The 17,253-nt window shown below is 33.7% G+C and overlaps 1 pseudogene across 1 annotated transcript; it reads left to right on the forward strand.

Annotated features, from left to right (window-relative positions):
* The first annotated feature begins 9,808 nt into the window (after window positions 1–9,808).
* Window positions 9,809–13,176, forward strand: LOC144997735 (G-type lectin S-receptor-like serine/threonine-protein kinase CES101; annotated as a pseudogene). The gene is made up of 6 exons (XR_013659921.1): window positions 9,809–11,183; window positions 11,264–11,473; window positions 11,555–11,764; window positions 11,855–12,093; window positions 12,325–12,475; window positions 12,583–13,176. The product of XR_013659921.1 is annotated as a G-type lectin S-receptor-like serine/threonine-protein kinase CES101 (transcript).
* Window positions 13,177–17,253: the final 4,077 nt, after the last annotated feature.

Below are 17,253 nucleotides of genomic sequence, written 5' to 3' on the forward strand. Positions count from 1 at the left end.
TTTTCTCTCTTACTCACTCTATGAACAACGGAAATTTCCAGCAAACAAGTCCAAGAACACTCATGATGCTCAAAATCTTCATCATCTAATGGTGTTCATTAAGGTAGAACACGATTTTCTTTCATTTTCCTTCAAGTTTTCATGGATTATCTTGCATTTCCTTGTTCTTCTACACCATTTTCTTAGAAAATTTGTGTGCGTGTTCATTCACTTCAGTTTTGATGACGATGGTGGTAGATTTTCACCAAAAAAACATCTTGCATGTTACAAAATGGTGAAGATCCATGACTTAAACCTAAGTCAAAAACATGGAAATGCACTTTCTACACATTTTGGCGGAAAATCACCACATGCACCCTAAATTTTCTTTGAAAAAACATTTTTGACCATATCAAAATTATGAATGGTTTTCAAACCAACATGCATGTGAAGATCTTCAAACTTAGATGCTAGATGATCAAAGTTTGTTATTAAAGGCTTTCAAATATGTTCATAAAGGACTTATTCGCAAATAAATATCTAAAACTCCTTTTCTGATCAAATCCGATTTTTCCCAGATTCCCACCAATAAAATAAGATGATATGTAAATTTCCAGACAATAATTCATTTTTCTCAAATTATTATAATTATTTCAAGAAAATAGAGCAATAATTCACATAAAATTTTTCTGAGATCTATAAATCCTACATAAATTAGTGGATGACCACTAAAGTAAATAATGACCTATAATTAAGTTTCATCAATTTTTGTTACTTTTTAGTATGGCTTCAAATTTTCTTTTTGTTTAACTCCAATAAATCATAAAACCACATTTGCGATTATGAAAAAGGTATATAATAATTTTTTGAACTCCTACCATATGTGGAAGTCACATACAAAATATTTTGGGAATTTTTCAAAATATATATAATTTTTTCTATGAGTTTTGTGTTTATAATGGACTAAAAGCAGGAAAAATGTTTTTCTCCTCCAAAATTCATGAAAAATTACTAGAACACGTTATAATATATTAGGATGCTAAATAAAAATGTTGATGATTTTTCTCATCTGTATACTAGTTTTTTTCTATTTTCCTAAGATTTAAAACACTTGAATCCACAAAAATCATAAAATTGCGTTAGACAAATTAGAAATCCATTTTTATAGTTTTTCAGCTTAATAATGTTTAATAAAAATATTATAAAAAGTTTGGGTAATTTTGGAAACTGTTTTCTATTTATCACCATTTTCATTAAAATAAATGAACAAAAATAATAAAATTAGGTTACACAGTTTAGAAATCCATTTTTATATTTTCTTAGCTTAGTTGCATAATGGCAGAATTATAAAAAGTTTGGAGAATTTTCTTAACATATTGATATTTTTCATGAATTTTAATCTATTTAGAGAATTAAATATAGGAGAAATGGTTATACATATATATAATCCATGAAAATTGATCTAGAAGTCTTTTAATTTAGTTAGAACCAAAATATCAAGTTTGGTAATTTTTATTAACTGTTTATTATTTTTCATGATTTTATGGTTATTTAAGAAATTAAATGGTGAAAAATAGCTAGACATATCAAAAATGCAAGAAAAATTATCTTGACATCCTTGACTTCTGTTGAAACTAAAATACAAAGTTTGTGAAATTTTAGAAATAAATTGATTTAGTTTTTCAATATTTTAATCATTGGAACACCTCTCAAAATGTTAAATATTAGCATTTCACTAGTGGGAATTATTCCACTTAAATTGTTATATAACAATTGATTTATTGAAATTTAATTTTCATAGAAAAATATTTGTAACTTATCAATATTAAATTTTGACACAATATTGGCATAATTCAATTGTAGTAGTAAGTATACTAGTGTTAGATTTCGATTAGAGACTCACTAGTAAATACCATCATTGTAGGAATCGGTATTGGTACAAGTGGAACGTACTTGAAGGCACCATTTGCATCATCTCAATACATTGTGAGTATTCACGACTCCCTTGTTTTCAGTTTTTAAATGTTTTGGGGTAGAAAAGCATATCCTAAACTATTTATGTTCGTTGTATTTATTTTGACTCGTATAAAACTTGGTTGCTATATTTCGTATGTATGTGTATGTTACTTTAATTCATGAGGATTGTATCGCGGTTAAGTCGCTGGAATCTCTCGACACAACTCATTAACTCTTTTAAGCCTATGGTTATTATGGGCAGCGCTATCAGGAGGTAGACAACTCCTCACTCACACGATTCGCTTGAGTGCGTTTTACAATTTTATTCTCTATGTTTGCGATACACATAGCAGTCAATAGGGGACGATTCGGTCATTAGGCTTGGGTTGTGAACTCATGAATGGAAACTTGATGCACATACAAATCTTACATTGCATTTTAGCAACAAAACTTGTATTCTCATGTTAGCAACGACACTTGAATACTTATTTTAGCAATGAAACTTATATACTTATTTTAGCAACGAAACTTTTATGCTTATTATAGTTTGTTTCTCATTATAGCAACTAAATTTTATTACTGAAAACTTATATACTTGTTTTAGCGATTAAACTGTTTACTCCTTGTAACAACGAATATTATTTCGATTCTTGAAAACTAATTTTAGCAATATACTTTTATTTATGGAAACTTTTATCAAAACTTTTATTTCAATTCTTGAAACCAATATTAGTTTTAATCTGTGAGTACTCACCAACTATTTCTATAGTTGACGCTCGTTTTACATGCTTTTTCAAGAATCGTCTATTAAGAGACACGTAGAGACACAACACTTGTAGGAGCATTTGCATGTGTTGACTTTTAAATACATTGTAATTTCTTTTAAAAAGTTGTTCAAACTCATTGTAAATTTATAATGATTTTTAATACTATGGTTGGTGTTGTCTTTAAACTTTTGCTATGAGACCCTTTGTACTGCCATGCCCCGTGTTTTCACTTTAGCAGGATATGACATCAACAAATAAAATAGGATAATTTTGAAAGACAAAATATCAGCCATTTATGATCATGTACCACAAGCTTCGCTCAACATAATACGGTTTCGGAATCCATATTGCGGTCCGGACTCACTCGACATTTTCAAAAAAGAGGAGGGAGAAGAGTAGTATGGTACTACTGCTACTCCGTGAAGCGTCTCAAAGCGATCATGATCTTAATTAGTCTGTAATTTCAAGAAAACATACTAACTATAAGTTTTTATTGTGTTGTCTTTTCAAATAACTACTTTAGCGTCGCCACACTCAAAACGCACCGACGACAAGCTCATGGAGCAAAGCTCGGTTTATAAAGCATTTACAGGGGACTCGAGAAGTGTGCACCACTGACAAGTCACTCGAAGTTTCCCCTAGTGGGCATAAAAATATAATCCTCTACCCGGCACAGGTTATGAATGTCACCCCCTCATTGGGGCGCTTATAGTTTCATCGAATGGTGTTTCTATGGATAACTTTTCGCAGTGACTGGAACGCGGTGTTGCATTTTCTATGCATCAAATACACCCTAAAGTTGGTAGTGTAAAAATGAAAACTAAGATATAACTAAGGTGTTGTTTGTTTTTTTGAAGCCAAAATATCTGCAGTCTGCGGACCACATATGCAAGCCTCTGCGGCAGAAGAGGTGGACCAAATGTCTGCAGTCTGCAATAAGAAGACTGTTTGTTTTTAACGTCTACAGCTGTTGAAATAAATTAATTTTTCAAACTTAATTTCATGTCATAAAGATTAAAATTGAATTTTCAGCAAAAAGAGAAAAAAAAAAAAAAAAAAAAAAAAAAAAAAAAAAACGGATGTTTTTTTTTTGTTAAAATGAGGTCTGAAGACCTTTGAAGACGGTGGCTCATGTCTGCGCCACGAAGACCTCGCGCAAACGTTTTTTGGTCTGCATACTTCCAAAAAACAAAAACTCTGCGAGAGCATATGTCTGTGCGTTATCTGCGCGGCGCAGACAAAAGTGGTTGCGCAGCTCTTCACAAAAAAAAAAAAACAACCCCTATGTGTACATGCAACCTATGGATCTATGGTTTCATGCTAATTACATCTACCTTAGAAAACAACATACAAAGAAGAAAAACATACCTCTTATGTAGCCCTTGGTCTCTATTCTTGAGATCTTGATCCTCCATGAAGTTGCTTGGATGAGAGGACCCAAACTAGAATCCCACTAATGGTATCACACCCAATGACACTAAAGAGTGGAATAAAAATAACTAGGAGAAGGTTCCATTTCACAAACCCTACGAGGGGTTAGAAATCGTCCCTAAGAGGGGGAGGAAGAAGAGGCAAAACATCAAGAAAAAAATGAGAAAGGAAGAATGAATCTCTAAGGCCCTATTAATAGCCTTGAATGTCTTCCAGGGTTCTATCCTCAAGCCTATGTGGGACGGATAACCATAAGAACGAAAGTCCCTTTATCCTAAGAGAAATTTCGTCCATCACCCTTGTTCTTAGGTTTTTGGAATATTCCTGATCAACCAACTATTGATTAATTGAACTTTCAACCCTTTGATTAATTAAACTGTTAATTATATAATTCCCAAAATTTTGTCCATCCACTAAGGTTTTGCTTACTGATTGTATTTATGTTTTCATGTACTTTCGGTACTAAGGGAAAGGGTCCGATGTGATGGCACAACATTCTCCCCTCACTATTTTCCACACCTATTGATATTGTTACTCTGATGATTTTACATTGTTATTATGTAACGGATTTTGGAACAATTTAATGACTGTAACTCTTGTTTAAAAATGAAAAATTTTATCCGGGTTTTTGGGTTGTTACAAGTTGGTATCAGAGCCTTGGTTTGAGGGATTCATGCACGCTTTCAAGTGTATTAGAACTCAAATAGAGGAAATGATAATCTTTTCAAAAGAATTTGAATTTGAATTTTTGGAAAAAATTCTTTTTAAAAAGGGGGAGTTCAATGCGTGCAATCAGCCGAGCATAAGTAAGATTTTCCCAAGTTACCCATACTTATGTATTGTGATTAGTATGCTTGGTATGTAGACTGCATGGTAGATCTGAGCTAAGGATACCTTTAGGAACCATATGATATAATTAACTGATATGTTTGATGCCTTATAGCTTAGTAGAACTTGATGCCATGTATTACTTGGAATTGATATCGGCTCAGTTACTTACTAAGTGTATGCTTTCAAAGTTGTATATGATTAGGATTGTATAACCCTAGAATGATAGATTTAGCCCCATTTCCTTATTTCTTGTTCCTTGTTTGGTTGTGGACTTAGGGTAGAATCTTCATTTTATAGTCTATATGATCCTATTTTGTATACAACATGCATGTATAAGGCAACCAACGGTGTTGATTGAGGTTGTTGGTATTGCTAGTGGTAAGGGTTGAGAGCTCCTAGAAGAGTCTAGGATATGTATGTTGTGTAGCATAGGTTTGTTTTTTTGTTATAGTGAGGTAGTTTAGAGGAATCGGAATTTACCTTGAGGGAGGTACATATAGGTTTGAAATGTAGTATTCGGCCCATACTACTAGAAGCACAGGACCTGTACCCGATACGAGTTAGATCTGGGGATTCTAAGGGTAGCTATGTGTTGCGAGTTTCACTCAAGAGTTTGCCAATTATATATATCTTGTGTTTTAGTTTGAGGAAGGTGGCCACTCATTTAGGATCGGTAGGTACTAGTTCTGGCTCTAGATCAGGTTCCAGTTCTGGCTCTAGCTCAGAACCGATTGATGAGAAGCTACGCGAGTTTATTGCAAACGAGGTTACTAGCGGAATTCTTGAAACTACCCCCATGATTTTCGGTACCGTAAAGGAGGGGATTTTGGAACTCATGGAGGAGCAACTCAGGTCTTTTCGAGCCAATATTGTTGCAGGTCAGTTTTGGGCTCGACCTCTCTTATTCCGGGAGTTCAAGGTGTGTGGAGCATCTGAGTTCTTTGGGGTTACGGACCCCATCGCTAGCCATCGATGGATCGCTGACATGGAGAATGTTCATCGTACAAGCTTTTTCCATAAGGGTGCAAATGTAGGATTCACGTCCTGCTTATTCATGGATAGAGTGCATGACTGGTAGGAAGAGGTTACCCGAGTAGTAGGGTCGGCAGCAGTAGCTGTGATGACATGGGAGGACTTTGTTCAATGGTTTCAGAGGGAGTTTACACCAGCTATAGAAGTGCATCGGATGACAAGAGAGTTCCAGGATCTTTGCCAGACTACAAAGATTGGGGTGGAGATTACCGCCAAATTTAGGGAGAGAGCATTGTTAGCCCTGTAGTACACTGCGAATGAGGAAATGAGGAAGATGAAATATCATGATATGGTGAGGTATGATATTAGGTAATTCGTGAGCTTCTCAGCGTGCAAGACCCTGGTGATATGGTCGAGAAGGACCGCAAGCAAGAGATTGAGTTGGAGCTCCGAACGAAGCAGAAGTCGGAGCAGGTTCAGACAGTTGTGGGTCAAGCTAAGAGACCTAAGACCTCTGAAACCCATATCGGCCAGCAGGGTCAGGGACGTTGCACCAAGTGCAGCAAGTCACACAGTGGAACTTGCTTATCAATAGGTTTACGATGTTTCAGTTGTGGCCAGTCACGTCACGTGAGTAGGTATTGCCCTAAAAGGGCTCTGATTTTCTTTTATTGCAATCAGAATGGCTATAAAAAGGTCGATTGTGGGAGATCGTCTAGGGGAGCAGTGGTGACGCCCGTGCCAGTCATCTTGAGCATTACTGATGGCCACTAGGGCAAGGCGGAGGTTTCTTTGGTGAAGAGCAGGGATTTTCAGCTGACCACCGATGAGGTCCGTGCAACGCCGAATGTAGTTACTAGTACGTGTTCTAACATTATGTTTTATTTTCTTTCCATGATTATGCTTTTGTTTATTATGATCTTGCATAGGGACCTTTTTGGTCAATAGTTTGTCTGCTCATGTTCTGTTTGATTCGGGGGTTACCTGATCCTTCGTATATCTTTTTCTCAACAAGAAGTTTCGAGATGCTCCAGGGACTTTGGATTCCCCTCTAGAGGTGGAGATTGCGGATGACCGTACCATGAGTGCTTTGAGGGTTTTCCGTGGGTGTGTCCTGAATATGTTTAGCGAGAGGTTCTGTATTGATTTGGTGTCGATCCCTTTGAGAGGGTTGAAGGTTATCATCGAGATTGATTGGTTAGGTCTCAATGAGGTTGTGATTAATTGCGAGTGACAGATGATGACAGTTCGAACCCCAAGTGAGGGAGAACTAATTATTATTGGTAGAGAGCTTCGCAAAGTTATGCTCTCTGTTCAGCTGTGAGGGTTAGGAGATATCTACAACAGGGTTGTTCTAGGTTCTTATCTTATGTTTTTGACACGTGGGATGAGGCCACGAAGGAGTTAAGCAGGGCCAGGAGATATCTACAAATGCGAGAACTAATTATTACCTGAGGATTTGCTAGGAGTGCTTCCCAAGAGGCAGGTTGAGTTTCAGGTTCATTTGGTACCCAGTGCAACTTCGATAGCCAATGCACCGTATCGTTTGGCACCACCGGAGATGCAGGAGTTGTTTACGCATCTGCAAAAGCTGCTAGACAAGGGTTTTAATTATCTGAGCAGTTCTCCGTCGGAGCACTGATCCTATTAGTAAAGAAGAAAGATGGTTCGCACGGGTTGTGCATTGATTATCGAGATTTGAATAAGATAACAGTGAAGAACCGTTATCCACTTCCGATGATTGATTGCTCAATTTTCCATTAATTATATATTGCATATTAACTAACTTTTTTAAAAGGGTTAGATTACTCAATTTCTGTTTAATTATATATTACATAGTAAATAGTAATGTCTTTTTTAGAATTTTGGTTGTTTATAGTTTTATTTCATTTAGATAGTAAACATCCAAATAAGTAAGAATGATGGTCAAAATGTTTAGAAAAGTCAGTTGTGAATAAAAAAAAAGATGTTTGAATTATTTATGGGAAATATATTATATCAATTAATTAAAAATAATTATAATTTTATTTAATATTCACCTTGGATTTATTCTAATGGCTATTTAGTGTCTAACTAAACTAGTCAAAGTCAAGTTATCATTTAACTTTAGAGGATCCTCATCCATAGATTAGACATCCTAAAATTCAAAGTGGATGTGCCTTGAAAGTTGTCATTGATTGTGAAGGGTGAGGAAAATTAAGACTTGTGCTATAAGTATCCCCATTAACTATATTTACCCCCTCTAAAGTTAATTAAATCAAAATTTTGACATTTGATTTAACATTATTTTTTTAAATTTTTTGAGTTATATATATATATATATATATATATATATATATATATATATATATATATATATATATATATATATATATATATATAAAAGGTACCTAATGATTAGTATTATAATATCCGAATTATAAAATGTTGTTCAAAATTTATAATAATGATAACAATGATAATATTAATATTAAAATATAAGAAATATTTAAAAACCGATTTTATATAGCCTTTCGAATTTATAATGTCGTCCGAATGTTAAAACCTTTTGCGAAATTTATAACAATAATAATAATAATAATAATAATAATAATAATAATACTAATAATAATAATTAATAATGATAATAAGAATAATAAATTAAAAAAATAAAAAACAACAAAAAATTAGAAAAAAACAACAATAAAAGATAAAAACCAAATCAAGTGGGATGAAATTGGAAAAGGATGAGGTACTTATAGAAAACCTAGATAGTAAACATCCAAATAAGTAAGAATGATGGTCAAAATGTTAAGAAAAATCATTTGTAAATAAAAAAATGATGTTTGAATTATTTAGGGGAAAAATATTATAATTATAATTTTATTTTTTTTAATATTGACCATGGATTTATTTTAATGGCTATTTAGTGTCTAATATCATCTCCAACCGATTCTCATTTTTTCTTCCAAAAATGGAGTAAAAAAGGGGTTAATAGTGTTTCATCTCCAATCCTACACTATTTTTTACCCTATTTTTACCCCTAAAAAATATATTCCTATTATATTTCATTTCCAATTTATATAGATTATCAATTATACCCCTTCTACTAATTTGATTTTAACAATTATATATAATCTATATTTTTTTCATTACAATATTTTTAAATAAATAAGATTATATTTATAACACATAATTATAAACTTTTGTAAAATACGTTATCATATTTTAAAATATCAATATGTATTTAAATTTTCATATGAATTTGATAAACAAAAAATAAACTTTATATTTATAATTAATTAATATAATTTAATACATAATACAATATTATAAGTATTAAATAATATAATTAGTAAATAAAAAATAAACTAATAATGTATAAATATATAATAAGAGATACTAAAATTGATAACTCAAAGTTCATTACATTTTAGGGGGAAATGAATAGTATAACACCAAATATGGTGATATACTATTTATTTCCCCCAAAATTAAGGAATAAATGGAATAAGTTGGAGAGAAACCAAAAAAAATGATAGAAAATTTGAAAAATGAAAGTGAGTTGGAGATAAATAAACCAATCAAAGTCTAAGTTATGATTTAACTTTAACTTTAAGGATCCGCATCCACGGATTGCAAATCCTAAAATTCAAAGTTGATGAACCTGTGATAGTTGTCATTGATGGTAAAGGGTGAGGAAAATTAATATCTTAGATACAAACGTCAACATAGGACGTCAGTGAAAATATCCAATTAATTCCAAACAATGAATCCAAATAAGAGTTGCCACTCCGAAGGTATCCAATTAATTCCAAACAATGAGCTTCTTTAAATTCGTTGAGTAACGAGAAATATTTATTCGTTGACTGTAGAAACATAATAAATATCCAATCGATGGTGGTGGATATCATATAGAATTCATATTCATTTATCGTTATTCCTATTGAATTATTAAAAAATGAGTAGTCTCATCATCTACACACTTTTATGTACCAATCTAATCATCAATTGTTTTCCAGCCACTGGTGTTTCAACCATCAAAGTCGGGGAGCAACTCAACAGCACTTCTCAGCTCGTTTCCCCCAGTAACATGTTCACATTAGGGTTCTTCAACTTTTCCCACACAAACGACACTTATTTAGGAATTTGGTACACCAATCAATCCACAAAAGTATGGGTAGCCAACCCATCCACACCCATCATTTCCCGCTCTAGTGTCCTCAGGATCAATCCTGCCACAGGGAAACTGATCATCGCCACCGGTGATACAACCTTTGTAAATATCTCCGATAATCAATTTACTCCTGGGTCTAGTTTGACTGCAACTCTTGAAGACACTGGTAATTTCCAACTGAAGAACGAAACTGACAACCAGACTCTGTGGCAGAGTTTTGATCATCCAACAAATGTTCTTCTACCAGGTATGAAACTCGGGGCAAACCTTAGAAAAGAACAGAGCTGGAACTTAACTTCTTGGTTGTACGATGATATCACTCCTGGTACTTTTACTTTGAGCTGGGAAGCCATTGATGAAGCATCTCAGAGATTTATTATTCGAAGACCTACTGGACAAGTGGGAATCTAAATAATCAAACATTTCCGAACATAATGTTGAGTAGTTCATTTAGCCAATACATGGATAACCTTAGTTATGTATACAGTAATGTAGAGAGATACTTCAGTTTCCATGTCGTCAGTGGAGTTCGACCCATGTGGATTTTGACTCCAGATGGTATGCTTTTAGATGGTGAAACAAGTATGTCCTTAACCCCTTTAAGTGAGAATGAGTTTTGTTATGGGTATGAGACAAGTACTGGGTGTTTGGAAGTTCCTGATTTGGCTAATGAGTGTAGAAGTAAAAATGAGAATTTTACTTTACTGAGTGGGGAATATCCTACAGACAGCAGGATGAGAAGGTCGGATGCTGGTAATTCAAGCCTAAGTAGAAGTGATTGTATGATGAGGTGCTGGAATGATTGCAGTTGTCTGGCTTTTGAGGAATATGAATATGGAAATGATTGTGTTACATATACTGGAGACAAATCAACCAAGCTTATAATAGACACACGAGGATATGACACGCAAATGTTTGTGTTAGAGTCTCAAGATGCGATTGATTCAATGGTTTGTGGGTTACTTGTTATTTATTCAATTGCTTTAATCCTACATATAGATAGTACTGCACGCATTTGGGCACCTATTGTTGCTGGGATTTTTCTACTTTCCTTTTGTTTCGGGTTATTGTGGTATCTTAAGAAGAAAAAATCTTAGACTAGAAGGTATGGCAGTTTATGTTAATGTTAATCCGATTTTCCTCAAAGTCATCTTCTAATCCATGATTTTTTATTGAAGCTGAGGAGAGACAAAGAAGAGATGACGAATACTTTCTTGGTCTCATGGCTTCAGATAGCTTCAATGATGCAAGTAATCTCGATAACAGTGGCAGAAAAATAAGTGAAATGACAGTGTTCAGCTATCCTTCAATACTAGCAAGCACAAATAACTTCACAAGTGAAAATAAACTCGGAGAGGGTGGTTTCGGACCTGTTTATAAGGTACTTTTATCTTTGATATAAGTCATGTTTTCAAAACTCTACAATCTTACATAACAAGATATTATGTCTTTATGAGAAAAGGGGAAACTTAGCCATGGACTGGATATTGCAATTAAAAGACTTTCAAGAGCATCTGGACAAGGGCTTGTGGAATTCAAGAATGAACTCGTACTTATTACCAAAATACAGCATACAAAACTTGTTCGGATTTTAGGTTGTTGTGTTCATGGAGAAGAAAAAATGTTAATCTATGAGTACATGCCCAACAAAAGTTTGGATTTTTTTTCTTTTCGGTAAGGAAAAGTTATATAAACTAAATGTATGTCATGCTTTAAACTTATTAAACTACTGTTTCATATGACTTGCTAAAACACTTCAATAGACGAAACAAGAAAGGGACTCCTAGACTGGACAAAACGATGGAACATCATTGAAGGGATTGCTCAAGGCATGCTTTATCTACATAAATACTCAAGAATGCGAGTTATTCATAGAGATCTAAAAGCAAGTAATGTTTTGTTAGATGAAAGTATGAACCCCAAGATTTCTGATTTCGGTATGGCCAGAATTTTCAAACAACATGAGACTGAAGCAATGACCAATAGGGTGGTGGGAACATAGTAAGAACGTTTTTTTCTCTTTCACTTGTCTATGTTGGATATTGTCAAATTGTCAAACTGCTTGCTAGCTTACATCATAGCATGGTGGCATAATTGTTTTTAAGCTTCAAAACTACATGAATGAAGTAACAAGAGGGGATTGTGGATATGTAGACATTGGTATAAATGATTTCCAAGTATTAGTGATATTTGGTTCTTGAATTACTTGACTATGTTAAACACCTTACACAGTGGTTACATGGCTCCTGAGTATGCAATGGAAGGGACTTTCTCAGTGAAGTCAGATGTCTTCAGCTTTGGAGTCCTAACCCTTGAAATTGTGAGTGGAAGGAGAAATACTAGCTTCTCATATCGTGACAAGACTGTCAACCTAATTGGATATGTAAGTTTAATTAAAATCTAAATGTTTATAATTGTATTTAAAAAAAATCCGTTTAACCTGAAAAGTTAAAGTATATCTAATGATTGAAGACATTACAATGGTTTTAGGCATGGGAGCTATGGCTAGAAGGGAATGCACTGGAGCTGGAGGATCCAACGCTAGCCAATACTCATGTCATACATCAACTGTTGAGGACTATCCATGTGGCACTTCTCTGTGTGCAAGAAAATGCAATGGATAGACCAGAGATGTCAGACGTTTTATCTATGCTTAACAATGACACAATGTCATTACCAATACCAAAACGACCAGCATTCTTTATTGGTAGAAGTTCTTCGAAGTCAACTTCAGATGAAAGGAAGTTGAATGACTATTCAGTAAACAAGATGACGGTTACATTAATGGAGGCTCGATAGCATGTCATAGTTCATTGTTAGTAAAATGCAATACTATTACGACATCTTATTTTATTTATCTATAATTGTACACAAATGATTAAAGTATACACTTAGATTTTTTGCTTCGGAGCTTTTACTTGTGGACTGGTGGCCAAAATTCTCTTAATCTTAATGTCGGGAATGGGTTCGACCAGGGTCCTTGACTGTTACAGTTGCTTTTGGTGGTGGATATTCAGATTCTTGAACGCTTAAGTGTAGTTTCCATTCAGTTTTATAAAAAATTAGTGCCTTGGGATGGATTATTCTGAGTAAAGAAAGAAATGTATTCACTCACAGATGAAAAGTAGTAGTGAATGACACCTACCACAAAGGACAATTAAAGTTTCAACATCGAAAGAGGTACATGTTGGTTTGATATTTTTCTGGTAACATTTATGCTTATGTTATTTGCTCTTCCAACTTTGTCACTGCAATCGAGCTTTTTATATAGCAATGAAGTCTTAAAAACTGTGATTATCCGAGTGTTGGCAACTTAGACCCTTTGAAGTTACAAGTTTAGTATTTGGATTTTAATGTTTCACGTGTCAAGTAGTGAAGAACTTCCATTGTTTTATTTGTCCCAGCCTCTCTTATACATATATTTAAACTTGAATTCGTACATTTTCTTTTGCATTCGTGGTAGTGTTTGATAAATTTACAATCACAATTAGGCAATTTGATTATATAAATTCTTTTTGGAAGGAATGGAATTAGTCAAAGGAATTGCAATTCAAAAGAATAGGAATCAAATTGTATTGTATTTTGTTTAAAAGTAAGTGGTATGTAAAAATTAGACAAATGATGGTTTCCATTATAATAGTTTGTTGTGGTTTCTTTTTCAATATGAAAAGGGAATCTTATTTGAACCTTAAATGACGTGACACATGCGTATGTGTGCCTGATGCACACACCCACACACAAACAAACAAACATGTCCCATCATTCGGGGTTTATTTACAATTACTTTTTGAAAACAAATATGATCCCTTGGGCTTTCCCGAAGAATGACAAATTTGTTCAAATGATGGAGTTTAGATGATATTTGGTCGATTGGAATTAAATTACATTTGACCAAATTTTGGTAACTTCCAACAAACCAAACATGTCCTTGTTTGCAACTACGTCTAATTCTAAGGCAAGTTGTTAGTAAAGATGGTGCTCATGCGATGTGCTGAGTTGTAGTCAGGTCTTCCTTTTGACATCATTGTCACGGCTAAGCATGTTGCGCTTGTCGTAGGTGTCGTTTACGGTGCTCAGCACAAGGTCTACTGACTGTAGTGCTCAAAAAACATATAAATAGATTTACTTGACAAAACAAAAGAAAAACAACCATTTGAACAGATATACATGAAAATAACCCACAACTTTAGCCTTTATAATAATCACAATAGTACAATACAGCTAAGTCAAACTTAATTTAAGCACATTAGCACACACACATGTACTTAGCATTTGCATTTCAATTACTCGACCTAGAAACAAACCAAATAAATCACAATTAATTCAGCACTGTGTATTTCAAACTTCAAACGGTTAAATTAACCCAAGAAAATTAGGTTCAGGCATATTGGACTTCAAATCAAAGGAATTTAAGCTATTAGTTTTCAAGACAAATCTACCAAGTTCAACAGTCAACACATAAGTAACAATGACTCAAGTATATATATACAAAAAACAGATTAAGCAAAACAGTAAATCAAATATGCCAATAGGCATTAACTAATGATTTTGACCAATGTAGACCCATTGAAGTCCATGAAATCAAGAATAAAGGTCAAGAAAATGTGACTCTCGAATTTATGCTCAAAATGGAAACATGGGTATGTATTTGTGCGGTGTTATGAACAAAAATCAAAATGGGGTCGAGAAACAGAAAAGTATGAGGAGAGGGAGGTTGAACCCGAGTAATCAAAGAAGTTAAAAGAGAATAAGGCAGAAGGAACATGCATACCTACGATGTGTGACGTCCCCATTTTCACGGCCAGAAAAGACCGTTTTGTTTATGCTTATTTAAATATCAGAGTATCCTTTTTGAAAAATAGTATTGCAGAATTTGATCCTAGAAAACATGATAAAGATGTTATTAAAGCATTTCCAAAGAAATGTATTTTATTTATATTAAAACATTGGTATGTCACCGTCAATACAGACACATAAGCATAATGAAACATTACAAGCCTTACAGTAACTAAACTAGTGGCCTAATAATCCTTGAATCTCTCAGCAGAATGTATCTTTCATATCGCTACCTATGATACAATAAATTGAGTGGGTCAGGTTGGGAAACCTGTAGAGTACATAGGGATTTTAATCCCACATTGCTATAATATATATTTTAGAACTCACAAGATACAATTTCACCTGATATAAGCAATTTACCCCCACCCCGTTAATCCTCACAACTAAACGATCCATTCTCTTAGATCTAAAATGATTGGCTTCACCTAATCCATACTCTCAGATCAGGTATGAATGGCTATGTCTAATCTATGTTCTCGGATCAATGACAAATGACAATGCCCATTCCATACTCTCGGACTGGGGACGAACGACTATATCTAATCCATGCTTACGGATCAAAGAAAATTTTTAGAGTTCCATCTGCCATGTATATCTCACTTGCACTTATAAGAAGATACTACCTGATATTCATCTTAATTAATTTATGTTTATTCTGTATACTAAATCATCATACATTATCAAATATACTCTTAACACGTATTCCAGGCATTAGCAAATATCTCACACATAAACTTATATTTAATACTTTAATTAATATTTGTATTGAAATCATGTTCATGAAAGGGATTATGTACTCACATGTTAAAGTGATGACTAGAAATTCGGGCAGCGCTTCGTTTCTAGAAATTGTCTTTTCCTTTGACGAAACCTAGTATCATTATCACTAAGTTTTAGTCTAATATTTATTGCAACAAATTAATAGTCTAGATTCATCATTAACTCAAAGTCTACTTCAAGATCTATCAAGTAAGGAACAACCAGGTAGGATCATATCGAAGGTAGGGTCCGTTTGGTATACGAAGTATACTGTTTGGAAATCTCACTTTAAACACCTCACTAAAGCCAGCCTAGACATCATCTTGGTAAGTAAATCAATCAGTATAATGGCTTGGAATCATTGATAAATCTTATTTATAGGTTCATAATAATGATATTTTATTTAAATATAAGCTATATTTAAAATAAGGCAGACGCAGCTCACTTACAGCGGGTTTTATTAAAAATCGGGCTTCACTGGAAGAGGATAACAGTTGTTGATGGTAAGCTTGTTCAGTTCGCTGGAAGAGGATAACGGGCTGGTCCAGCGAAGCCCGGTTTTTAATAAAACTCGCTATAAGTGATCTACGCCTACCCTATTTTAAATATAGCTTATATTTAAATATAATATCATTATTATGAACCTATAAATAAGATTTATCAGTGATTCAAAGTCGTTATACTGATTGATCTACTTACGAGGATGATGTCTAGGTTGTGATTTAGTGAGGTGTTTAAAGTGGGATTTCCAAACAATATACTTCGTATACCAAATAGACCCTACCTCCAATATAATCCTACCTGGTTGTTCCTTACTTAGTAGATCATTAAAGTAGACTTTGAGTTAATGATGAATCTAGACAAATAATTAGTTGTAATAAAGATTAGACTAAAACTTAGTGATAATAATGCTAGGTTTCGTCGAAGGAAAATAGAATAGTTAAAAGTGAAGTGCTGCCCGAGTTTGGAATCATCACTTTAACAAGTGAGCGCATACTTACGTTCATCTTACACATAGATATGAAGTATTTTATATAAATTATGTGTTGTTAGTGCATAGTTACTTTCATCTTACACATAGATATTAATTATTTAATATAAATTACGTGTTGTGAGTGCATAGTTACTTTCATCTTACACATAGATATGAAGTATTTTATATAAATTATGTGTTATGTGTGCATATAACCTCTATACTTGCTATCTATGATGGATGAACAATTTTATACATGTTTTAAATAATTTAAACTGTATATGTATTTTTTATTTATGAATATGTTGGGTAAAACATGGGTAGATGAATGATGAGAGATGAAAGATGATATGAGTGAACATTGGCAGCTATAGACTTAGTGCCTAATAAATAACATCGGCAACTATGAACTTAGTGTCTATTGGATAAATGATGGTAGTTATGGACTTAGTACCTGTTAGATAAACATTGGTAGCTATGGACTTCGTACCTGTTGGATAAACGATGGCAGCTAACGACTTCGTACCTGTTAGATAAACATTGGTATCTATGGACTAAGTACCTGTTAGATAAACATTGGTAGCTATGGA

This window comes from Lactuca saligna, chromosome 5, assembly GCF_052625555.1.
Source record: "Lactuca saligna cultivar CGN05327 chromosome 5, ASM5262555v1, whole genome shotgun sequence".
NCBI classification, from domain to species: Eukaryota; Viridiplantae; Streptophyta; class Magnoliopsida; order Asterales; family Asteraceae; genus Lactuca; species Lactuca saligna.